General features: G+C 38.9%; 1 protein-coding gene and 2 long non-coding RNA genes across 10 annotated transcripts in view; 1 reads left to right on the top strand and 2 right to left on the bottom strand.

Annotated features, from left to right (window-relative positions):
* The window catches only part of SORCS2 (sortilin related VPS10 domain containing receptor 2), a 533,074-nt gene that overhangs the window by 412,936 nt on the left and 93,289 nt on the right, over positions 1-26,849 (bottom strand). The window lies entirely within an intron of this gene.
* On the top strand, positions 282-11,401 carry LOC135299545 (uncharacterized). Its single transcript, XR_010361515.1, has 3 exons — positions 282-427; positions 2,782-2,937; positions 7,849-11,401. It is a non-coding gene; the product is annotated as an uncharacterized LOC135299545 (long non-coding RNA).
* LOC135299546 (uncharacterized) lies at positions 1,557-26,633 on the bottom strand. 3 transcript variants are annotated; one of them, XR_010361516.1, is made up of 4 exons: positions 26,592-26,633; positions 26,345-26,468; positions 5,337-5,412; positions 1,557-4,382 (listed from the first exon to the last, which is right to left on the bottom strand). It is a non-coding gene; the product is annotated as an uncharacterized LOC135299546 (long non-coding RNA). The 3 variants fall into 3 exon arrangements; XR_010361518.1 differs by lacking the exon at positions 26,345-26,468; XR_010361517.1 differs by lacking the exons at positions 1,557-4,382; positions 5,337-5,412 and adding an exon at positions 24,532-24,809.

Below are 26,849 nucleotides of genomic sequence, written 5' to 3'. Positions count from 1 at the left end.
GCCTGCGGGCAGCCCCGGCAGCTGGGCGAAGCACCGCGCCAGCAACAGCAGCACAGTGCTGGCGTCGAGTCCCACGGTCGGGGCGGGATTCTTTGGGCTCGGGGGTGTTTCTTCGGGATCGGGGGTGTTTCTTCGGGATCGGGGGTGTTTCTTCGGGATCGGGGGTGTTTCTTCGGGATCGGCCGGGCTCCTTCGGGCTCCGGGAAGGCGCCGAGCGGGAGCGGCGTGTGCCGGCGCCCTCTGCTGGCGGCCAGCGCGCAGCACGGGCCGCTGCCCGGGCTTGGGCCGGGTCCCTGCCCAGCCCTGAGGCCGCCCTGGCAGGCGGAGAGGCCTGTCCTCGTATCGAAGAATTTCCATCGTATTGGTGGTGCATGTCTGAGATTATGCAGTGAAAGTCATATAAGCGGAGATTCACGTGTATTTTGGGGTGAGCTATGCATGTGCTGTCCTTCTGAATGTAACAATCGTGCTGACCCTGTTTCCAGCAAATACGTGGCTTCTTCTCTGCGGTATTTTCCTTGAACTTCATATCAGTGATGGAAACCAGTACTAGGAAGGCAGTCTCGTCCAGGGTCCAGGTAGACTTGTCCTGGAGGCTGGGTTCTGTTGGCTGTGCCCCTGCCCGGCTTGGCATGCTTGCTTTACTTTGCAGTGGCACCTGGGGACCTCCAGAGCAGGGCAGGGCCAGGGCACTTCTGTGGTGTGAACCCTTAACAAAAACCAGGCTTGGCCTTCCAGGGTAACAACGTGCAAAAGAAAAATGAAATCAATATATTTAATAGAGCGCCAGAAGTACTGTGTCATTAATTTGGGTTCCAGATTCTCCACCTGAAAAGCACTTTGAGATGTTCACATGAAAGGTGAGCGTGGATTTTTAAACACTGGTATTACATTATGTGGGAGGGTTTTTGACACATTTTCCTACAGTAGCTTTTTTCCCTGGAACAGGTAACACTGAATCTTTCTGTAGAATGTGTTTCCATGATGACAAGATACAGAACTGCACAATGCCTCAATTAAATGTTTTCTTTACAACTAGCAGTAAAAAACCTACATCTGAAACCTTCATCATTGGTAGTTATCTCACCCACAGCTGCAAATGATCTCTTTTAAGTGAGATTCAGAGCCAGGACTTCCACATAAGCAGTTTGCTACTCAAAGAGGAATTCATTCAGTTGACAGGACCATGAAAACCTCAGAAGTTTAAAAAATAAAAAAAAACCAAAAATTACTGCAAGTTTTTCTTCTTTGGATTTCACCCCCTGCTTTTCAGCTATGTATGTCCACAGCTCCCTTCCCTTGCCTGCACGCACACACAAAACTAGCTGCAATCCAAAAATCAATCCTCAGTATGAGGCTGTCATCACACTAAAATAAAACTGCTCGTTTTAACCAAAGGAAACTTTTTTATCACTTGCTCGTCCAATAAAGCCATCATCCCATGCTAACGAGGTGCTGTGAGATAGCTCACATGGTCCTGCCCGGGCGCTGCTCCTCGCCTCAGCAGGAGGAACAGGAGGAGGCTCAGCGCGGCTCGACCTGCCTGCTCCCTCATACGCAGGGAGATGTCACCTCCTCCTGACCCCATCCTTTCAGCAAAATTAAGAGCCTTTCCACTGGAATGCAGTGCTACAGGCAAACATGCCCTAAAGAAATAAGAAGAGCTATCAAATCAGTAAAGGCTTGCAGGATGAGGCCCTGTCTCTATCTTTCCCTGATACGCCTTTCCAGTTCTCAAAAGCTGTGTCACTGCCAAACCTCAAAACTGCAGCTTCCACATCATTGATGTTCACATGAAGGGGTTCTGTTTTGTTTAGTGAACTAAAGTGAATACATTTTAAGCTAAATTTTAATTAACCACTTATTTGCAATTACGGTAACATGTTCCTAAACACAGGTTGAAGAAAGCTCTGCTGCAGTTTCCTTTTATCTATTCATTCTAAATTCTCTCAACGAGATTCTTAAAAGGTAGCTAAACCTAAAAAAGGCAAAATTCTACCACAAATAATAGAATTAAGGGGAGTTAGAAAGGTAACGTGGCAGTTCCAATTTTCTTGTTTTTAAGCTGGTACAGCTCTCTGCAGAAGACTTTGCATCTTCTGCAAAGCCTGTGTATGCATACACACAAGTTTTAATAGAAGAGTTTCTTATTAAACAAGGTCAATTTTCATTACTGTTACAAAGATAATATTATGAAAAAATAGAGTAATATTGGATATAATACGGTGAAAAACTTAAAACACTGCAATGATCTTTAATAGACCCTATAACACTTTCCCATGTGTTACTTTGGCACAGCCTGCATCTTTTCTGTCACTATGAGACTGGGAATAGTTACCAATATCCCCACTGGGGGCTAACATCATATGCACCAGCCATGCTTAGCACAGCCTGGAAATAAGACTCCAAAGATTTTACTAAGGGTTATAAAGAGCTGGTAGGCACAGAGCCCACAAAAATGAGCAAGACAGTCCCTCTAGCTTATGGATCATGTCTCCTAATCATCCACAAGGAAAGCTGCTGCCTTGTCTGCTGTTCAGTCACAGAACTACTATCACTGCTGAGCTTGAATTTTGTCATTCCAACAATCTCATTGGAAATAGGAGATGTATGAAATACCCTGAGTCTGCACTGAAGGATTGCTGCTATAAAGCCACTGCTCCTCAAAACACCCTACCCGTCCCCTGAACTCTTGTTCATAATTTAGTCCATAATTTAGTACAAGTCTAAAATACCACTTTGATCAACCAACATGCCCTGGAGATGTCTTCTCTCAAACAGGCATGTTGAACTGCTTAAACCTGACCTGCATGTGACTGCAAAAATGCACCTGAGAACTACTGATTTATGGAGCTGACTGAAGAACTACTTCCCTTCTAATACAACAGGCAACCACAGCTCTGGAGATACATGCTCTGAGGAAACATTCCCAAACAGGTAAGTATCTTACAAACACCTCCTCCAGTCCAATAGTTTGTGGTTCCCACCGGCCCTTTCTTTATTTGGGACCCACAAGTGCAACATATAAACACACTTAATGATAGGCTAATGATAGGTTAATTTCCTACCCCTGGGATGCCCCAAACTATTTAATGGGAAAGACCAAACTCAGCTGGATGACTTTCAAGTATCTTATTATGAATGTGTTTAAAAATGGCAAGATTCAGAGATGGACATCCATAATGCAGCCTAGGACAACAAATCACCTTCTGTCACATAATGAAGGTAAATCAACTCGGGTTCTGTGGATAGCAGCAAGACATAGATATTTGCATGGTGTCTAATACAAAGCCTATGCTTTGTGCCTGCTAATAAATGTGTCCTTGTAAAATCCCTGTGAAGTAGAAAAGTAGTGTTATCCTGATTTTTCACAGATGGAAAATGGAGACACAGAGAAATTAAAGGGGAGAGGCTGTCTCTAGGGTACGCATGACGCAAAACAGCCAAATCTTTATAGGTCAAAACTGCCACTTTGAATTGCACCTAGCAACAGATGGGAAACCAGATTCATTCCATTATGTGTCCTTTTCAGTAAGGAGAGAGAAAATAACCAGTGTAAAAAAAATGTGGCTTATTTTTGCTATTATTGTTTGTTAAGGACTGCTAGAACAGAATGTGCTGTGGAGGAGATGGAGGGGAAATGATGATTATTGCAAGGGTAACATTTACCTACAAATCTTGTAATCAAGGAGTTGCTTTTTGCACCAGTCTATTCCCAGCAGCTTTAAAATCTCCCAGATGAGTAAAGACATTTGGTCTCTAGCCCAGTGTTCCCTCATAGGAAGTAAAGTAAATAGCAAGCCAGCAAAAAGGGAAAAGCCAGGCTTATCAGGCTGTTGCTGCTCTATCTCTTGCTGCCTTCCACAGTTTGCAGGGCACATGAAAAGTAGAATAAATACCCAGTTACATTTTGCTTATCATCTGACACATTTCACAAAAAAAAGAAAGGCATCCACTGAGGGTTTTCTCTTTTTAATTCTGTCTGCTGCTGACAGAAGGGGTGCTTAGAATCAGACAGAAAAGATAAAATGGTTTTAAATATGTATATATTTAAGAGGTTATCTCAAAGGAAAAAATATTTTTCTGCTGTGGTTGTCTGCTATCTTAGCCCTGCTTTAAACATTTATCTGATGAAATCACTGCATTCCTCAAAAGAGATGGTTCGTGAGTCCTCAGATTCTTATGGCTAACAAATAATTAAATAGCCCAAACCCTGCACTTTTAACAGTAAAGTGCCTGACTCATGATGCCTAGTTAAAAACCCAGCAGGTTCAGCATGGCCCCCTGCCTGGTGGGGTAATGCACTCTCCCACAGCAGACAGCAGGACGGGATTTTGGCCAGGCACCTCAGCTCAGGAATCCCACAGCATTTCAAGCAGCCCCTGCAAACAGGATACAGACAGATTCACCATGGAGCCACGCTGACAGCCTGGACAAGAGGCATTAACATTGCAGAAATTAAAGCAAGATGAATTAAGGACGTCAGCTTTTCTTTGGGATTAGCTGATTTTATAGACCTTGGGAAAAGCGTCAGCTTTTTAAAACTACTTCTAATTTGAGACTGCATGGTTTGAAAGCCTGGTTTTAAAGCTATGGTGGTGACCCCAGCTCAGACAGCAATATGAACGGATGACTAGTTGCTAATATTTATAGTTCTTTGGCATCCAGGTGTCTCAGAGCATTTTAGAGACACTTGTGAGAGGAATTTCTAGAAACTGTAAATCATATGGGTGATGGCAAACAAGAGACAAACAGGTACAGAGGGTTAAATGACTTCCACAAGGTTGGCTGAACATGTGAAAACCTAAGTCAAGTCCTTTACAGTCCACTTCCATGTGATTTTATTTCATAGCAGTTGAAAAGTCCTGTCCTGCTGTTACTGTTTCACTGACATTTTTATTTAAGCATTTTGTATAGTGTAACCTGTCAAAGTGCAAACTTCTAAGAGGAGTCCCAAGTAAGTATATCATTTCTACAGGTACCCAAAATTAGGAGAGAAATTTAAATTTAAAAATAATTAAATTAGATCAATTCAGTCTGGAAAAAATCATGTAAGGGAGGTAAAATATAACTTGCTAAGTTATGGACAGCTGTCAGACTGGTGGAAAACCCAAGGTATCAACACAAGATGACCACAATAACATCTTGTATCCAAAGGAACCTCTAATTTCAACCTCAGTGTTTGTAAATACAAATGTCACATTAATACATGTGAAGGTCTGCATGTGTTGGAGACACCAACTGCTGATTTGAAGTGCTAGTAATCTTCCACATTACCTCTGTTCCCTGATAGTGTGAAAAGAGGTTGCTGGTACAACAGCTGCAACTTCAATTACCTGTGAGGACATAATTCTAGATGCACGCTGTCTTCAGAGTGAAAAACATAACCCATGTCTTGTGCTCCAACCAACCCTGGATTTAACACAATGAGAAAACAAAAAAAAAAAAAAACGAAAAAAATCTGCAAGCTGATGTGAGTGAGATGCAAGGTCAGGTATCCTTCAGAAATACAGGAAGGGAAGGAGAGGGAAGGAGGAAGGGAGGAGGGGAAGGTCATGAACTAGATTAATTTAATTATGAATAACCTACCACCATGCACTTGATGGAGGTGAGCACTGATAAGCCCCCGTAAGAACTGAAAGGTCTTGAAGTCAGGGATTATAATGGCAGAAAACCTGCCTGCCTGCCTGCCTGCCTTAGAAGGGACTTGGCCAAATCCAGTTTGATTTCCTAACAGGTGCTACAGAGAACCATACAAATTAATTAAAAGGTAATGAAGGAAATGATGCCTTAGATTGTGTCGAGATCTCCTGCATCCAATATCAGTTCAGTGTAGCAGCCATGAAGGGATCTGCAGGCAAACATAAAGGAGAAATTGGGGAAAACTTCTCATGGCATCTGGACTTTTCAAGTGACTGACCCAACTCTGCTACATCTCACCATGTGGAAAAGATCTAGCACCTTTCCATTGCCTTTGCCTTGCTTCCCTTCGAGTGGAAGCAACAATCTGAGGGATTGGGATGAGAGAAGGAAATTGATGTTGACAGAATGTCCAAAAAGGGCCAGTCATGTCTTGAACACAACTAGTTGAATGGTTAAATGGGGTAAGATGTACCACACAGGATGTAAAGGGGGATTCTATGCTTTGCACTTCAGACAGGCCAACAGTTCACTGCCAGCCTGAAGACTGACGATTATTAAGAAGAAAACCTGTTGACATTATTATATCCAAGCTGGATTTGTTCCAAGATTAAAAAAAAAAAAAAACAAAAAAAAAACAAACAAACCAAAAAAACCAAACAAACAAGCCCTCTTGCTGCAAAATGTTCATTATCAGAAATATATAATGTGACAATAGCACAGGAGTGGAGTTTATAATGCTGCTTCTGTAGCTTAGCCCAGCCAGGGCTCCACACAGCTCCAATCCTGCTTGGGAGGAGCTGAAGATGAGCCATGCAGTTGAAGAACATACAAAGCAGATCTGTAGGAGCTTTTCTTTCCCAAAAGCATCCTCTCTGGGACAAAACATTAAAAGCACCTGCATAACACAGAGCCAGAGACAGGTAGCTCTGGATATTCACAAGGCCAAAAAGCATCCATATATTGAGTATATATCCATAACAGTAATTCTAAATACATCATGGCCATGACAATATACATTTTCTGACTCACTTATCAAGAACTTAAAAATAATGACTCCAAGTTGATTTGAATGGTTCTGATCCATCTGCAGTGCTAGAAAGTTGTTCAAAATTATGTACTATATATCTTGAAGTGCTTAATGAAAATGTTTTATACCTCACTTCTATAAATTGTAAATCCCAAACAAATTTTTCATCATTTTTTCCATTGTATAACCTCTCCTTATTTGTAGCTAATTAAAAAGAGTGTCCCAAATTGCGTACTCTTGTCATCCTAGAGGGGAAAAAAATTAAAAATTATAAAATTGCTCCAACACTTTTGGAAATTACCTTTTCAAATGCTGCCTCTGAGTGCAAACACGGACAGAACAGAAATAAAGTCAAGTGAAAACAGACAAGCCAGGTCACCAAGAAATAAGTTCTCGTTATGTTACTATGTAAACATATAATGGAGGGAATCTAACACCTGGAGATCACAGTGAAAAGTCTAAGAGAGGTGGAATATAGTCAATGATTCCCAGAATTTGGGCCAAAGAAAGAATGCAACATTTGTTTCTCTGGCAAACAGGTTCTGGAGTTGTCCCGACTTCAGTCCATTAAAAAACTTACAATAAAATACGTTTTATACCTTAAAGCTTGAAAGAGTCTATGCAAGAATGGACTTTTCCCAGGTTTGCTCTTATTTAATCAAGTGAAAAATTTCATTTCACTGAAGTTTGCTCTGTATGATTTCATCAATGCACAGTAGTAGCAAGTAATTTAAGCATTTCTGTTCTCAGATCTTAATCTTTACGATGTAGTTTTTAAATCTGCCACTTTCCTATTTGGAGGGTAACTAACAACAGAGCGCATTCATTCCGTCCTTTCCCAACCAAGCAAAACACTCACTGGGATTTCCTTTTCAAGCCTGCTAATTGAAAACATTCTGCAGTTTATTAGTCACTATACAGATTATCTGCTGACATGCAAACTCTCACTCATTCCAGACTTGTTAATTAACATGTAATTACTGATCCCACAGAGACTGGACTGCAGGTGTGATGCTCTGGGTCCTGCTCTAATAACCGTTCCTCTCAGATGCCGGCACAGATGCAATTGCATTCTCCCAGAACACCACCTCACCCTCCCCAAAAGCACTCAGACTCTGTTTCAGTTTTAATACTTCTTCCTTTTTTTTTTCTTTTTTGTCTGGGTTTATTATGTGCAGCACCACCCACAACTTAGCGCAGAAAAACAACAAAAAAAAATCTGTGCTCTCCCTTCAGCCTGTCTCAGCAGGAGCTGGCCCAGGGCAGCTGTTCTGCATGGTGAACTTGAATGGGAAGACCAAGAGGAAAAGAACAACAGAGGATGAAGGAGAGAATAACAAGGAAACAGAAAGATATTCCCTGTCATTTCTGTGACCACCTAAATGATGCTCTCACCTACTGGTCTATTCAATGCAAGGCGATTTCTATCTTCCAATCTTATATGAAGCCTCATGGTACCATAATTATTCCCTTCATGTATTCTCTGGATAATGGGATGTTCAAGAAGAAACCCTTTTCAAATCCATTGCCATTGAATTTCCTATAAGGCTTGAAATGTTTCAAAGGGTCTTTGCTCAAGGAAGACAAAATGGTTATCAAATAGTAACAGAGAGTATAAAGGCACTGCCATGGAAAGTTGGGTCAGATGAAACCATCTACAACTTTATAATTCCTTATTAGCAAGGTTATACTGGTCACGGGATATGGTCAAGAGCCAAGTCCAGAAGGAATTTTATTAAGAGAAGTACAATTGTCAGGGATAAGTACATCCAAATTTAAAACAACTAGGGAATTTGACTGTTAAAAGCATGTAGAGTAGGCACATCATTCTATCACTGAAGTCAGAATAAAACTGCCCTTGACTGCAACCAGTGGGAGCAGACTATACTGACAGATTTGAAAATGTAATCCTACATATATAAGGTTCAAGAACAATTTCTGAATCCCTGGGAGAGCATCTCCAATAAAACCATGATCAGAAGTCATGAAAATTCTTACCTCAAATGGACCCTCAAAATTTGCTGCACTGTGGTTCATTATGAACAGAATATGATCATAACAAGCAAGCTTTCAGTACTCTTTCATTATCCTATTAGAGGAAACAAAAGATTAAACTGTTCTAAGTAGGAGGACATTCAGTTTGAAAGTTTCATTTACTGGATTTCGACAAGAACAAAATCTTTGCAACAAGAATACTGTGCTACTATTAGGACCTTCTGGACCTGCATGGACTCATCTTTCTATGCATTCATTGTCAATTCACCTTTAACTAGACTGTTACTTTATGCACCTTTCCAGAGGGAAATGGATAAGAAAGATGGTGCTAGTACAAATTGGTTAAGAGTCACTAAGGAAAGGGACTTTTGGAATGAATAAATCTTTTTCACAAGATATACTGTCTGGATAGTGGCTGTGCATTTGCATCAGAGGAGAGATCAACTCGGTCTGAAACAAAAGTGCATAACCTGTCAAGAGAAGAAACAGGAGAACTCCTGTGTGATAGATGATTCCAAGATTGTCAGATCTGGGTCAAGATATAAAACCAGAGCAGAAGTAGGTGCTTTTATTAAACATGATGCATTTACAACATTAAAGACCAACAATGACTCAATAGCCATGGCACTGGTAGAGAAAGCTGTAGTAACATCAGCCTTTCTGTATTTGGAGCAGCAATGTTTCAACATGCTCTTGCATATGGGCATTACAGGACACATCTCTTCAAGGCACTGGCTTCAAAGGACTTGAAAAAATGAAGCAGTAAGATAGGTCACTGCTTCGCTATCATATGCCATTAATCTTCTGAAACATTGATAATTCCTAGCAAAATCCAGGTTCAGCCAAGCATTTGGTCTACCATGGTCAGTATGTGATCCTTGGTAACTTCTCTCTGCTGAGGATTCAGGAAGGGCCTGTTCACAAAGGCCTATCAGTGACAGATTTAGAACAGACTCCATGCCAGTATTTCACACAACTGATTTTTCCAGTATAAATGGACACATTATGCCATGTAGGAAACTTTATGCAGTGGAATTTTATGATAATTCCTACCTTGGCTACGAGAAGGATGTTTTATGCAACTCAGTGACTAAAGCAGACTGAAGAGAAAACTGAAGCTCTGAAGAAAGAAAATGCAAGACAGTTGTTCACAAAGTGATGATAGGTGGGAAAAACCAGATTTAAATAAGAAGTGATTAAGATGATCTGTTCAGCTTAACAGTAGATGTTTTATCTGTACACTGTTTCACAAAAATCAGTGAAGTTATTGCCTACAGAACATAAGTTGGAGCAAAATCCAGCTCTTTAAGAGTTAATGTAATTCTAGGAGAATCAAGCAAATTCTGCTTCTGACCCTGTCCGTGATACATCAGTCTCCATCATTGTGAAGTGGCCTGACCTCTTCCTCCAAGCAGAATGATGAAAGACAGCTACTAAAACTACCCACTTTCAGATCTTGGCTTCTAGAAAAGAGGCAGTTGCCCCTCTTTCTGAGTAAGAAAGCACAGAAGAGAATTACCAGAAAAGGTCACACTCACCCACATCTATGAAAGGGTTCACAGGCTTTTTCATACCTGGATAACATTGGGAAAGGCTCATCAGGAGAGCCACAGCACTGTACAGTGCCACTGAAGCTTCCAGCCTTTAGTTTGCTGCTGACAATCTAGGACAATAAATGGTGAAAGCAAACACATCAGGAGCAGTCCTATTTCTCTTTCCATTGCTGACACTTATTCATAGGTGGGGTCCTCAAAGAGTTCCTTTACACTTCCAGTACAAACACTTACATGGGTTTTTCCTCCTACCTTAATTTAGTTTCAAATAATATCCAAATAAGCCCATCAGTCTTTTGGAAGGATGACAAAGAGACTCTATCTACCAAAAGAGTCACATAATGACATTTGCAGCACATACTCTTAAACCTGTGTTTTCATGTAGTGGTTTGGAACGTTTCTCCTACAGATTGTAATGCTAATATAAAACATATTCCTTGAAAGAGGAGAAAATCTGGTTACAACAGAAAGAAAATGTAAGCATATTTTTGTCTTCTAAAGTAAGGCCAAAGATGTGAGCTGGAAGTGAAATACATATGGAGGGTCCTCAAGTAAAAATTATTTGTATAACTGAAAAGAGAACAAAAACTGAGTAAGGGATTGATAAGAAGCTATTAGTTCTTTAATATTCTGTCATCTCTTCCTTAATTGTTAACCTCAGAATAAGAAATATGTTATACTGTTTATGTGAATTTCTTTTCCTGAGATTATATTCAGGTCTGGAAAAGGTGAAGAAAATCATGACGTTTTCTCAGTCTAATATTTCTGCTCAATAATTAATGGAAGAAAGTGAAATCTGGAAAGAAACAAAGAATGAAATCAAAGCCTATCCTTTATCCAGTCTGGGGTTGTTATCTATACTGTTGTTCACAAGACAGCATGCTTTTCAGTAATGAGCTACTGTTTCAAGCTCAGTGTTTACAGATCACTACAGTACCAGAGAAATCTTTCAGTATTAAATACACAATTCTGACTCATTCCAAGACTCTTCTCAACTGTGCTCATCAATGCATTCCATGGCAGAGTTCCTTTTGAACTAGCTCAGTACAAAGATTTTATTACAACGTACTTGAATGTGATTACAGTAACAATGAATTGAGATTTGCATTAAATACAATTTCATTAATTGATCATATCCAATTTGACAATTTAAATGCATTAATAAAAATATTGTACTAGATGACAGTAAGATTCCAACTTGGATAATTTTCTAAAAAATATCATTCCAGCTTACTACTTCATCTTGATTTTATGCATCTTAATTTTAAAAACACATAGTACTTAAACTTGGAAAGTTTAATCAAAGAAACAGAAAACCTGAGAGTTGTCCTAAATTAACGAAGCCTCAAAAGAGTGCTTTAGATTTCTACTTACTTGCTTCCCCAATCACTCAGACAGTCAGGGCACCAGAGATGCAGATGGACAGTATGGTAGAGTGACAGCTTGCTGTCCTTGGGCTATCAAAAAAGCAGGTGCCAGCATGCCCAGCCACAGCCCTCTGAGCTCACCTGGAGGGTGTTCAACACAACAGGGCTGGGTTTGGCTCCTGCAGCTGGTGCAGCATCATGGCCACATCTTTGTAAGGCAAGATAAATGCTTGTGCAAGAAGAACTAAACTCAGGTCTTAGTGCCTACTTCCCACCACCCATCCAACAGGGAAAATACGAGTACTCTACAGAACTTGGGTTGTATTTACTGAAATGACTGGATTCAAGTCAATGGGACAATGCCCATAGTCCTGACATCCTGATTTTCTTACTTTTTTAAATCAAGCACTAGTGAAGAAACATACTTCAGGCTCCTTTTTGACACTACTGGGAAGCAGGTGAGCTTGGAGCATTGTTTCACCTCTCAGAGAGGAATCCAAGACAAAATATTGGCTATCAACATCCTTTATCTTTCAAACAATTCAGAGGAAACATTACACCTCTGAATAACAAAACCACTACCAATTACACAGAGCCTGCATTTTCACCTGCTGACCTGTATTGTACAGACTTCAGTCCCTGAACTATTCTTTCTAAGTCAAGTCACTGGTTTGTTTTGTACAGCTACACAGATGTGATCACTGTATATGAATACCATACCAGAAATCCATCCTTGCAGAATGAGACAGTCTTTAAAATAAATTATTTTTAAATATACGGTAATCTGAATCAATTACAGATTGAGTTAGTATCTTTAAGATAAACTGAAGGTTTCTTATTAATGTAATAGACTATAGGTCATATCCTGAGGGTGGTCAAACCAGGCCCTATTGTTCTATTAAAAGCCTAAACACATGGCTGGTTTTTTAAAAGTGCTGAATCTTTAGCAACTTGCAATGATTTTGAAGCTCAAGATTTTTGAAAAACAGTAAGGTATATAATTTAAACATCTAAACATCAAGCTTACTAGATTTTTCAAAGAAAATTTTAATAAATATCTTTGTAATTAATTTACAGGCCTTGGGCAGTACCACTGGAAGAATCTTACTAAAGATGCTTCATTTACATACTGGTGGCTGTAATCCACTGAGGTGGATGCCCCAGGAAAAACACAAACACTTTTCCCAGCACACTTCACTATCATCTCAAATTCACGTTACCACAACTCTGATGTCCTTATATCCTGATCTGACATACCACAACTCTCAGCCCACAGCCAGGTAATCCCATGGAGCTCAAACCTCTTACACTGAGATTTACGGTAGATTATGTTGTTGGGCTTTCACTCTTGCACCTCAGCTGATGCAAGGTCATTTATTAAGCTTTAATAAACTGATTACAAGTCTAAGCCCTCAAGTTTCTCCTGAATATAACATCAGTTGCTGAGAGTCATGGAGTTACAATCACTTAAGAAGTTACCACTTACCAACCATTCTGTGTGGATACTTATATGAAGCATCCCTAGGGGTGGTTTAAATGAATTTAACTTCTAGTTAGTCATTCCACGCTCAGTTGTGCCTGTACCCTATACAATGTAATTTCAGACTGCATCACTGAACACCATGCGGTTACCCTTAAAAATATATCTGACTCAGATAGGTTTAATTTCCATAAGTAAACATTCAAATGCAAATTAAACTGATGTAACTGCTTCTTAAGAAATAAACAGTTGTGCATGGAAGACTATGAATCCATTTAAACACATCTGTGTCTTTTTCCTCATTCTTAAATAAAGTAAATTTTAGACTATATTTAGAGCTCTAAAATACTTGTTTCATATAGCTTTTTAGATCTTTAAGGATTACCAATTATAGTAATTATGAAAGATTCAAACAGCAACTATACACATTATTCTTTATATGACATTATTTTATATACAATTTATAGGCAAGCTTCATTATATTGATATAGGAGATGAAAGCTAATCTATCATGGAAATGATGAATTAAATTTAAATATCCTTCAGGAACTGCCATTAATGAATTGTTGTAAAGTTTTTATATAACATGCCATTTCACAATTTCATAGAATCAGTGAATCATTTAGGTTGGAAAAGACCTTTAATATTATCAAGTCCAACAATTGATCCAGGTGCTGAAACTCCACTAAACTATGTCCCAAAGCACCAATTGTGCACGTTTTTTAAATCCCTCCAGGGATAGTGATTTCACCACTTCTTTGAACTCCCTGTCCCAATGCTTGATAAACCTTTTGTAAAAAAGCTTTTCCTAGTATCTAACCTAAACTTCCTTTGTGCAATTTGAAGACATTTTCTCTTGTCCTCTCACTTGCTGCTGGGAGAAGGGACCAATCCCCACCTGGCCACAACCTCCTTCAGGTATCTTCTCATTAGTGAATTACATCTATTATTGTTCCAGAAGGAAAAGACTAGAGAAAATGTAGGCAAATCTGTGACCTTCAAAAGAAATGGAAACACCTGTTCATTTCTTTTATTAGCTGCAAAACTAGGAACATGAAGAGAATTTGTATGAAGAACTGTCTAATGCTTGTATGCAGACTATCAAAATACAGTGGCAGTGGTTCCTGGCAGCGCTCCTCAACAGGATGCTGCAGTGAGCACTGGTAAAATAAGGTCCATAAGGAAGTAGATGAAAACTGTTTTTTTATTGAGCACCTGTTTAAACAGCAACTGATGCTTCATCAACACAAATGGCCAGAGTCAAAGCTGAAGCGCTCTAGTAGCATTCTAATGCTGCCAAAGGGTAAATGTCAGATTGTCTTTGGTATATTACAAATTATTACAAAACAAAAATCATTGTCATTTAAAAATCTTACTCATATGGAAAGGAAAAATGATAGAAGTCTGCACACAGTATAAATAATATATGCCCAATTATTTGCAGAATCAAGGCATAAAGTTACAGATGTAGAAAGTCTTCAGATTTTATAATACTTAAATAAGGTTTTGAGCTTTTACTCTGTTGTACCTAATCCTGTATCTTTAGGGGCCATAATGACGAACTGCAGCTGAGTTTGCCATTTGAAAATTATTTAAAATGTAATCACTAAAGATTATAATACAGCAGCACATATTTTATTATGCTACTCTAGATCCCGGTTGACAGGATACCAAAACAAGACTGCCTGCTTTATCAGAAAAAGCAGTAGAACACCTCTTGGATTTTGGCAGAAGATCAGTCCAGAGTTCTTGGAGTACAAAAGTATTTGCAAAGCATCTGCAAGAATCCTACAGACAGCAGATCAAAAAGTCTGACTTTTCCAACTCTCCAGAATCTAATAAACATTTTGCATGCTAGTAAAAGAGGAACCAAAATGTATGTATTACCTAAATAATTTCTATATCTCCTCCAGCTCTGTGACCCCTTGTTGGGTCAATATTTCATTATGCTATGAAATTAGAACCCAAAATGTTAGCCCAAATTAGAGGAATTCTAGAATCTATGTGGAATCTTCTGTGATTCCAGAACATATAATATTGGTGAAGTATGACACAGAGCACATAGAAAGGAACAGCTTTCTTTGTGTCTGCACAGCCTGTACCTGTCACTCCAATGTGTGGAGACCTACGGAGAATGTTATTTTCACAAATTATTTAGGAGCCTTGTTTCAGCACTGTCAGAGTTTGCAAAGTAGATGTCCCACATTTCTGAACACTTAAACGCAGTTATATGGCATTAAAACCCAGGATCTGTGTGAGAGAGGAGTGCACAGGCTGCAGTGGCAGCAGCAGCAGGGAGCTGTCACTCCTCCTGCCTGCTGCAAACACGTCAGGGAGTCAGGGCACGGCGAGATGAGTGCTGATGAGTCTGGGTAACACTTCCTTCAAGTGATGGCAAGTTAACACGCAGGTCCAATCAAAGCCTGCAGCATGCGAAAACAAAATCAAAGCAGGGCCCTTGAGGGACTAAATATAGCTCCAAATCTAAACTTTCTGAGAAATGTTAAGAAAAGATGAAATGTACAAGAAAATTGACTTATTCTAATACAGAGTCTAGAGCTACATCTGATCTTTGGACATCTGCCTATCAAGCCACATCTTAACCAACTGCCTCCAGTGGTTTAGTTCATATTTTTCACTTCTCCTTAATATGACTATTACAGTAACCACTTTCAATTTAAATCTGGCAGTACAAGTCACAGTCTGTGCTATTAAGAAATGTATTAAACAGGATTACATATTAGATGATTCTACACACCCAGAAAGCATTTGCTGGGAAACTGTGACATTATAGCTTTGCAAACACTGTAGCATGTGCTATGTATAGATGTATACATTCTTGAGCTCCTATGCAAGCACACACTCTGCCACGGCTCATGTATATATAAATGGATGAGTACCCACACTGTAAGAGAAAAGGAGAATGGGTTTGATCTGTAAGCAAAATATCAACAGATCAAATCAAGGAAAAATGAACAAAGAAAACAAATACATCAGATCTGCAGTGCAGACACATCACTTAACACTTGGAAAGCACTACATTAGGCTGCAACTTCATTTCTTAAAACCATGAGGAACAGGTAGAAGAGCTCTGCAGCAGAATCCCCACTGTTGTCCCAGCTCAGGCTGAGCAGAGCAGGGGGGTTGTTCCTCACCACCAAGAGCTTTCCCTCCCTTTCCTTCACAACCTGCCCCCCTGGCACCACACGCCTGCAGGCTTGGTGCTGGGTTTGCTCTGGCATTTCTTCTGGCAGGCCTGCCCTGTTCTGATAGGTGCCAGACTGCTGCTGCAGCTGTAGCTGAGTCTCAGGACACTGTGCACATATGACCAGACTGAGGATAACAACTGTAAGAGGAAGGAGGAAAAGAAAGAGACTAGAAATCAATGACTTACTGTACCAAGAAAGAACCAATTATTCAGCAAATCTGCTCTTGCTAATTCTGTCACACAACCTCATTCATTAAAGTTCCATCATTATTTGAATTTACTGTTGCTGTCACAGCAATAATATTCACAATCAGACACTCACATTCTGCAACTACATAGCTTCTATTAGACCCAATTTAGTGATGTCGCCTGCAACTAATGAACTGGTTTGTAGTTTAATTATAGTGCTTACCAGATAATTTATTAGACAGCAATAAAGTTTAGATTTACTTCTCCTGCAATGCTGCTCCATTATTAGATGTATACACGAAGCTGCATTTTGTTCTCAATTACACATGTATAAATCTTGAGAAACTCTACTGAATTAAAAGTTATTTTAAATGGACATGCAGCTACTTTGCATTTGAAAATCTGTAACAAAGCACAGTTCTGTTCCATGTATGTGCATTACTTATAGCACTCCAGGTGGTTACTTTGACAATAATACAGAATATTTTTGTACTGTTGAAACAAATGCCAATCCTGTTACAGAAAGTGCTTTTATAATAAGAAATTAAACGAACTAAACATTTAGTGCAAAAAGCAGCATTCAGACAGCTTCTGCTATATAGTCAAAGATGATTAACTAAAACGGAAAACTGCTCTCAAAAAGGTAAATTTAATTTGGCTCAAAACTAACTCAGTGAAATATTAGGAAGCAGAAGGTACTATATAAAAATCTATGATCAATTAACAGAGCTCACAGTAAAAAAAAGATTGATTTTTGAAAGCAGATAAGAAGAGTAAATTAAAAGAAAATCACAAGGTAAAATAATGTTGTATTTGTCATATTACAATATTATATGGTTTAGCTCTATATAGAATTAAAATGCTAGTTAGGACCCAGATTTCAAATTCATTAAAGCCCGAACTCAGTACTAACAGATACAACTTCTTTTTTTTAATTTTTTTTAACACAGCGTAGTAGTTGAATTCTATATTTATTTTGATCACATGTAAGCATATATTAGCACTCTTTCACATACCTGTCTTTTAACTAGTCAGTGGCATTCAGCAATGAAAACTGTGATTCAGCTTATAACTCAAGCAAGTGAAATACTGTGAACGCAAGGAAAATCCTACATTAGCCTTGTAACTCCTCTTTGGGATATCTGGCTTTGGGAATGCCATTTTTCAATGGCTGTTTCACTTCTCTATCAGTTCTCTTTCAGTGAAATGGGGCTTAGAAAACCAACAGTTCAATTACACTGTGGGGAGATTTCCACTGTGGAGGCCACTTTCCATGTGATTCTTAAATAATTCTGGCCTGTCCAATGGCACACCCAGTCATACAAAAGAGATTCATATCTTCAGAGATTTTGTCAAATGTGGGCTCTGTTCCTAGGGATCCAGGTCTTGAGAAGATGCAGATTATGTAAACTCAAATTACTGAATTTCCCCACGCATTTACCCCATTTAAACAAGAAGATACTAATGTTTCCTTTGTCTACTGATAATACTTGTATGTTTAGACTGTGAATCCTTTCAATCAAAATGTTTTCTTGGTTCATTTCTTGGTTCATTGGAACAGACAAGGTACTAACTGATCGTGAACAGGTAGATGCCACCAGTATAAAAAAAAAATCTAATTACAGAAATAGTAAAATAGGTAGACCTGAATGCTGCATGACATTTTTTAACGTTGAGAAAACAGAATGAAATACATTAATTTTAAAACTGTAGTCTTTTAAAAACATTACATATTCTTTCCTATGGTTTGCTTTTAGCTCTTAACTTCAATTTTTAATGAACAAGAGATTTTGGCTGGAACACCCCATGAGGTCTCAAAGCCCACAGCAGTTTCCATCATATCAGGAACTTCAGCCCAAGCTGTGAAACTTTTGTCAGCAGAATAACTTTGAAGTTGCTGGATTTCTGCAAGAAGCATGGTTTTGACCTAAAACTGGAAAATTTTAGAAAGGATAAGATGAAGAAAAATCCAAGTGGTATCCAACCTGTGCCCCAGTCCTTGAAAGTTGAGTTTTATTTCTCAAACACTATCTTTCCTCTGAAATTGGCTTTCTCTTCAAACTAGAGTGCCTTCAAATGGTCTGTGCATCTGCAACACAGCTGGCAAAGGGCTGACTGCCAGTTTAAGGTGTTACCTCTACAGATTTTTATTCCACAGCATCCTCTATGTATTGAAGTGGTAGTGTGGCCTTGGACAAAATAGAAGGAAAGGAAAATTACAGAAAAGAGAATTCTAAAATACTTGGGGGAAAGCAGGGAGATTGAAGGAAGTATGTAGGTATGAACACATTCACACAAATACACAAAATCAATAGGAACTAATTTACATTTCAAAGCTATAGCTGATAGGAAACCAAGAAGACTTCTGTCCTGAGGTTTTAAGTCAGCTGCTCAAGAGCTAGGGGCTCTTTGCCAAGTCAGATCCAAGTCAGTCAGATTTATATTTCTGATATATACAAAAGTTCAGGAGCCAAACTCACCGGCAGAAGAAGAAACATCTGCCACACACACATCTTCTATCTGCATATTCGCCATGTCAAACTCCCTACCATTTAACCAAATTCCCTGAAACCTCCAATGTGAATGCCATTCCTTGATGTCATAGAACAGTGAAAGGAGAATTAATAAAAGAAAAATAGATGAGAAAGAGAGAAAGAAGTGTGTAAGGAGGCGAACAAAACAGTTTATTTTCACCCCTCAGTATCACTCACCCATACAGGCACCCTGAAAAAATGGCAGAGAGGGCACTTGCAGACCAGTACACACTGCGCTGGTCAAGAAACAGAGAAGTAGTCAAGAAAACCATGTCTGTCTTATGTCTTGCATTTATATATTGATGTGAAGTGACCACATTGCTTTAGTAGGCTCCAATCACCAATGACCTGTGTCAAATCAGTTACAAAAATGCAATGATCAAGAAATTATTGTTTTTTTCTTTCTGCACTGAAGACAAATTCTTGTATTTTCTTTACCTAACTCCTCCACTTCCTGCTACCTCTTCCTTTAGGCTCCTAACTTGTGGCATTTGTCACAGACAGAAAGTAGACATTTGGAAATAAAATACCTGGAAAAAGCTGAATAAAGCTCAAAGAGTTGATCCACTATATCAAAATAGTGATACCAACAAATGACACAGAACAAAGTAAAAGTGCATAGAAAAAAAACAACATCTTCCCATCACTGCCCCATTGGCATATCCTTTACCGAGTTTCTGAGTTCTTTCAAACCTCTCCTAAGAGTGCAAGAAAGATTTGGACAATGACACCCGTTCCCTTCAATGCTGCACTGAGCCCAGTTCCAGTTTCCTGTGGCATTCCCACAGACCTCAGAAATATTACTGCTTACTGCCTCAGGCTAAACCAAATTACAGAATGTCTTGGTTTCAATTTTCTATTCCACCAAAAGTCCCTAGAGCCACAGCTGTCACTGGATTCCCCAGTAATATACTTATGCAGGGTTAATATTAAAGGACAGTTAATATCCTTTAATTAATTTTTGGCCTATCTGCAGTTTAAGCTTCACACAAAGTGGCAAAACCAAGAAAACCAAGAAATACAGTCAAGTTCCACAAATCGAGTTAGAACTTGTTATCTAAAATATTTTGGTAATACAGAGATATCAATGACAAAAACATATCCGCTTTCAAGATAAACAGGGAAAACAATTCAAGTAAGAAACCAAGATAAGCTTGTGCAGCTTTGGGCTTTTTGGCACCAGTCTGCTGATACACATACAAGCTGTAGTTGAGTTACTTAAATATAAGATATTGGTCACTTTTAATACATCATATCTAAAATATAAAGCTATTTGGTCATAAACACTTATAACAGCAGCAGCAGCAAAGACCCTCTGTGACTACTGCATAAAATCTCTATTTTGATTTGAGCCATATTGAATTTAACTATTTTAATGATAACTTCTCTCACCAGGAGGTCACATAATAACTTTCTCAGCCTGTAGGGAGAGAACACAGGTGAAGTGGTACATCACCACCAACAGTTTTCTGCTTCTCTGCTTCGTGCTTTAAGGAAGCATCTTCTTTTACACAGCTCTACCTGTTAAATATTGTGCAAGGATGTCACTCACCTGAGTGAAAAAATATGCAGCATAAGGCAGGCCTGCACTACAAAACTGAATTTAATTGAAGATACTGATTAGCTCTTCAGAGGTTTGGTTGTTTTAATTCAGCCCCTAGTTTTTATTCCCTCATAAAACAGACCAATTCAAGCACAAAGCAACTATGTGGGCCATTGTATTCTCACATTAATTCAGTGAGCTCAATAAAAGGACTCTGGCAAGCAAACTTATCAATACTTCAGCAAATCTGGAAGACCACCACAAAAGGCAGCGGCCCTTTCCTAGTGTTATACACAAGTGCAATGTCATGGATCCAATAGATGTGCATGTGCTTATGAGTCCCACATGGCAGTGGCTGGACCAGTCTAAGCAAGAAGAGGAATGGGTTTGTGGTCCCACCCTATACATCTTTCTAATCTCATTTTCAGTAAGTATCCTTTCCTACTTCTCCTCTGAAATTTGTAACAAACAAGAGTGCTTTTGCAGCTCTTGCCTGTACCGTAAACAAAATGTACACCCAAAACCACAAACCAGAACATTACTGCCAAGCTCTGAACAAACACAGAAACAATGACAGTAGATACATAATGATTGTTATTTTCTACTCATACCCTTCATACTAGACATCTGCCAAAAGTTACTTTATTTGCAGAGCTTAAAATTCTTGAAAAGCCAAAAGCACTTTGGAGACTTCCTACTTCTCTGAGTACTGGATTACAGTGTGTGCACGCAACAGACTGACAAGTGAAAAAAACAAAAAAAAAAATATTATATATGCTTTCATAAGCTCAAAAGCATATACAGTAAATATTTCTGACAATATCAAGACTATTCCTGAATAACCATCCCATGGAATTGGAGTGGAAAGGGAGGGCTCATCTTCAGCTCTTTTACAGAGGCTTGGAAGTATCCCTAGTCCTTCCCAGAGCCAATGAAAGCATAAGCACTGGAAAGACCTGGCTCCAAATGCTGGCTCCAATGATTTCAGATGAGTCAACATTTCACCCAGCATTGAATGTGGGAGATTTTATTTTGTAAGCAAACATCAAGCAGCACAAAGCAACTGAAGAAATGCCGTTTCAGAATGGGACTGCTGACAATCGACCTCCTGAGCCTGCAGCACTCTCCAGAGGGGTGAAGCAGACACTGGCTGCAGCAGAATGGCACAAGTGCTACAGGCTGGCCCCTGCTGCAACACAACAAGTGTTTGGGGTTCATTCCTCATTACTGCTACTCTCATTTAAAATCCTTCTGGTAAAAAAGCAATAGATTTCCCTTTAGGTGTCTTTCTTCTGTATTGTGAATGGAAGCATATAAAGGGTTTTATACTTTTAATTTCTGATTTTAATTTCTAATGGTCCTTTATTGCCTCTTGGATGTCAGGCATAGTGCAAGTTACGGTGCAGTCTGCATCAATGTGTCCAGGTTCTGCCCATCTCAGCACACCACAGATCTCTCCCAGCTATACCTAACGCAGGGAGCAATTGATTTCAAAACATTTTAAACTACCATACTTGTTTGTTTGTCTCCATGTCCTTTACCTCTGTTCTACTCATTCCTGGTGAACTAGCTCAGTTGGCTAGAGCAAGGGACTAATAATGCCAAGGGACATGGAACACACAAGGCAGGATTGCTAAGCTGCAACTTCAAAAGCTGATTTAATGTCTTTAAGGTACACACTGTGCATACCTAGATTTCAAAGACTAATGAGATGGATAAATAAGGTGGATCATAGCAAAAGTTGGAAGTAATTCCAAGCGAGGATACCTTGAGTAAGGTGCCAGCCAGAGTTCAGGCATCATGCTGCCACAAGCCCTGGGTCAACACTTTACCTGGATGTGTCAGTGCAGCAAATAGCTTAAATGAATTGCATCTAAGAGGGCACACAGCTGTGTAAATCTGCACCCTCTGGGCAGAGAGTGCTTACAGCAGTAAATGCCTGGAGTAAAACAGAGGTGCCCCAGTACACAGGAGAATGAGCTGTACCTTTGTTTGACCTGAGATACTACTCAGTGCAACTGAAGATCAGAGAGCTCAGGTTTTACCAAACAAGAAACACATTTGACTTGGAGAGCATTATACAGGATGTCATGGCACTCATTAGGTGTCAATCTCCAGTAATTCTATAACAGAAGCTGGAATAACAGCACTTTATAAAAGGTGAGATTTAGAAAAGAATTAGGCAATCTCCTTGGTTTGTTTTGCATGGACTAATTAACAATAATTGCAATCTGCACTAATGAGGCAGGTGTTACCTAAGTGTAAGCAGCAAGAAAACAACCTCCTAAGCAATTCTCTGTCTAAACATTAGGTCTTCCTCAAACTTAAAGATACATTCCATACCAATTTATTTTAATTACCCATAAGCAACAGGGGGGAAAACCACTCACATCTTAGTCATTTAAGTCCAAATTTCACTTGTACACGGATGAGTTACAAAGACCTCCATAACACAGCTCAGGATGGAAATTCTGAGAAGATGTTGAATCTAATTATGCAACAGAGAGATTAAATTTACCTCACAAACCGTTCAAATCTGGACAGAGACAGATGGAGGAGGTTGTTCAAATGTTGGTATTTCAGGGGAAAAGAATTTAAATAGTGAAAACATAATTACAATATCAATTTAGAAAATATAAAGTCTACTGAAATCTTACTTCCTTAGTCCACAGAGGTCTCAAATGCAACTGCTGAAGGATCAATGCTACAATTTAGTTGTGGAGATATTCTGAATTCATATATTACAAATGTTTCTACCCAGCTGCTCTGTACCCCATGAAAAACGTGCCGAGCTTCATTGTCCATCCACAGGACCTGGCTTCAAATCCTGGCTTCAAGTGCTGGCTCCAATTCCACTCCTTTCTGAGATGCTGGGAAAACAATTTAACTCCTAATGGCCCAGTACTAATGCTGACTAATCCTGCACAAACCCTCTGATCTATCACGATTCAACTCATGAATTCTTTTGGAACCCGCAAGTTAACCTGATACTACTTTCTGCTCATCCACTGGGATTGCAAAAAATTCACTAAACAGTCTCCTGTCTCCTCCCAAGAGCAAGTCCTGAGCAGGCACAGAGTCACAGCCTCAGTTCTACCCAACAAGTGCTTGGAAAGACTTGGAACCCAGCAGACAGCATGTTGTCCTGCCTGTTCCATCACCCAGGCACGAATTTGGGCAAACCAACAGCTGAATCCAACTGCAGCTGACCATAGCATAAAACAAGCCCCTGTCTTGGTCAAATATTGTTGTCTCCATCTCCCTGCTTTACACTGCAAACCTAAAATTAATTTGCTTCATCCTCTGGACAGCCATGATCTGTGTTATGTAGTGAATGGGAACTACATATCCTAGTCTACAAATCTGTAACACTACCCTGGTTCTTGTCACTGCATTCAAAGTGGTACAGAGCCAAGAAAAGTAAGCAAAATTCTTCTCCCATCTCCCCACCTCTTCAGCTATTCTAAATATTATCTCTGCAGAAGATCATATAGATAACACACACACATAAAAGTTAAAAACCTGTGCTTTTACCTTCTGCTTGAATTTGTCATGCTTTGGTTTCCAGCCAAATGTTCTTGCCATGTCTTTGACAACAGGATTGAAGATCCCTCTACTCTCAAAAATTATTCCCTCTGTGGGTAATTATAGTTGTCACACCATTCAAAAACCTTCTAAATGCTCACTTCTACCATAATAATTTAACAAATAAAACTAGTCAGGTTTTACCTTTTCAAAGTAGGTGTTTGTAGACAAAATTTGACTTCTCCATATTAAAAACAGGGGGCAAAATCCCAACATTTTGGAAGACAGGTTGGGAGATTTTGTTATTTGCTTTGACAAAACTTATGATCTCCTTTTTTTCTTTTTTCCGTGATTGGGATTTTTCCTTCTTTTCCCAGATCCTTTCATTTCTTGTAGTCAAATCAAAAAGTAGGAGGCAGACAGATGAAAATGGCATTTAAAATTCAAATACTTAATTATAAACCCACAAAATGCAAAACTTTATTTTGCAATTTTCAAACTTTTAATAGTACAATAACTCAAAGCATGAAAGGGTTGCTTTTCTCTTTGTTAAAACAGCTCTGTATCTGGGCAAGTTACAGTCTCTCATTAAAATTATACTCTTGAAATTAAAATATATAAACATCTATTTTTGAAGACATATTCTCCTCTACTACTTAGCCTCTGAAATGCACTTTGCCTCCTTTGTTTTCTTAATTTTCCTTCTATTTTCATTGCTTCTGATGTTTGACTCTAAGTTCTTCTGCTGTTTTAAGACACAAAGAAAAACATTCAGATGCCACTGAAGGATAAATGTATACAGAAAAACAATCATGAGCACTATAAATTTATTACCTCTAGCTGTATAACAAGATGACCTTATTTGCAATATATCATATACATTGGCTGTTACATAGTGTCCTTTGAAATCTGTTAATTCTGCAGTAATGTCTTAATAATATCAAACTGTGTATATTACAAAGCATATATATTATCTCATGTATTGAAATAACTTCTCATTATAGCATTTCCTAACTCCTACATCCCCATTTGACAAACATTTAAACAATTTTTACCTCATATTTTAAAGTATGGCTGACAAATGCAGAAGATGAATACTTCCAGGAAAACAGGGGAATAGTAATGAGTATACTTCTTATCTATGACATTGCATTTTTCTGTTTTCATTGTTCACAGTGCTAATACAGTGCTGCTGCAAAATGCAGTTACTGATAGATGCAAATCACTAACAATGGCACGTTCTTCTTTTCATCTCCTCCCTTAAATCTGAGTATTTTTAAAACTAAATTATACTTGAAATATCAGCAGTATCAGAAAGCCAGTCAGGAGAAGAAATCTAGGTTTTATTTTTCCTGTTTCCTCACCCATAAAAATTGCCAAAAACGTAAATAAATTATTTAATTAAGTACTTAATTAATAAAATCACCTTCGTGCTATCAGTAACAGGAATAAGTGAGCTTGGTTTTCCAATCAAAATGAAATTTTAAGAACAGAAAGTAGAGGGAGGGAATAAATATGGAAGCCCACAAGTAATCACTGAGGTCACCTTCTGAACCACACACTGATTTTTCTGACAACAAACCTACTCTAATCTAGAATAGAGGTTGACAATGATGTTCCTGTGGTCACAATACTCCATTGTATCAGCCAAATTAGTGTTTCTTTTATTCATAATGTCCTTGTGTTTTGCTGTCCAAAGTCACTTAGGTGAATTTACTGAATATATTTTCACAACAGTAGATCAATTGGAAAGGCTTAGGAGCATATAATTATTCCATATCATTGCATTTTACTGCTGTGATAGGACAAACTGATCCAATGGGGGAAAAAAAAGATCCATTTCAGAGCACAGAAGGTTTATTTCTTCCTATTTCTGTCTTTTTTTTTCCCCTAAATGTCCCTGGCTTTTATACTTTCATAAGTAAAATGATTCACTGCAGGAAATGAAGCGTTAGTGCAGCTTCACGACATTTTGAAGCTACAGCTGTTTCAATAACAAGAGTTTTAGCCCTGAATGTACTAGTAGCACTTGGAGCTGAAAGCATCTATTGAGTGAGGAAGGGCTTGACCCTTTGCTCAGTGACTTCAAAGTTGTGAGTCATATGGCCCAAAAAGAATCCCTGAAGTCTTTAGAAATAACAGTGTAACATAACCATTGTGCTACAAAAGGCTTCTGTAAAAAAGCACATCTATCATTATGCACCAAACTACATAAATGAGTCTGAAGAATTTAACCACACTTTCCAAAGGCTAAGTGCAAAGAAATAGAAAGCTGCAGACCTGGACAGCTCAGTCTCCCTGATGGGAGAGGAGCTGGTTCAGTCCCACTGCCACCTGCAGTACAGGCAGGCTCTGGGCTGTGCTCTCCTCACTGGAACATCATTTGAATCATCTACATGAATTGCTTTGTCAAATGAGAACAGTTAGGAATCACAATTACTAATAACCACACTGTCTTCCATCTTCTCCAGCAAAGATTGCTTCATTTACCAATTAGAGAATACTCTTTCTCTGCCTCTTAACAAACCTTTTCTCATAGCTTCAGTGGGAGTTTCCATCTCTCAGAAGCCTCAGCCAGGGTCAGTAGGCACTGAATGAGTCTCTAAAAAGGAAGGAAATACCTGCAGGTGTTGCTGATCAACTGTACAAGAGGTAACAGCTACTATGAGCACAGTCTCATGTCCAACATAATGAAGGTAGAAGGGAGAAATATATTTTAACTACCCATATAAAAGATAATTAAGATGGAGGCAAGAACATCTCCATAAACAAAACAAGAGACAAG

Source organism: Passer domesticus, chromosome 4 (assembly GCF_036417665.1).
Source record: "Passer domesticus isolate bPasDom1 chromosome 4, bPasDom1.hap1, whole genome shotgun sequence".
Lineage (NCBI taxonomy): Eukaryota > Metazoa > Chordata > Aves > Passeriformes > Passeridae > Passer > Passer domesticus.
This window is presented reverse-complemented; position numbering and strand designations above follow the sequence as displayed.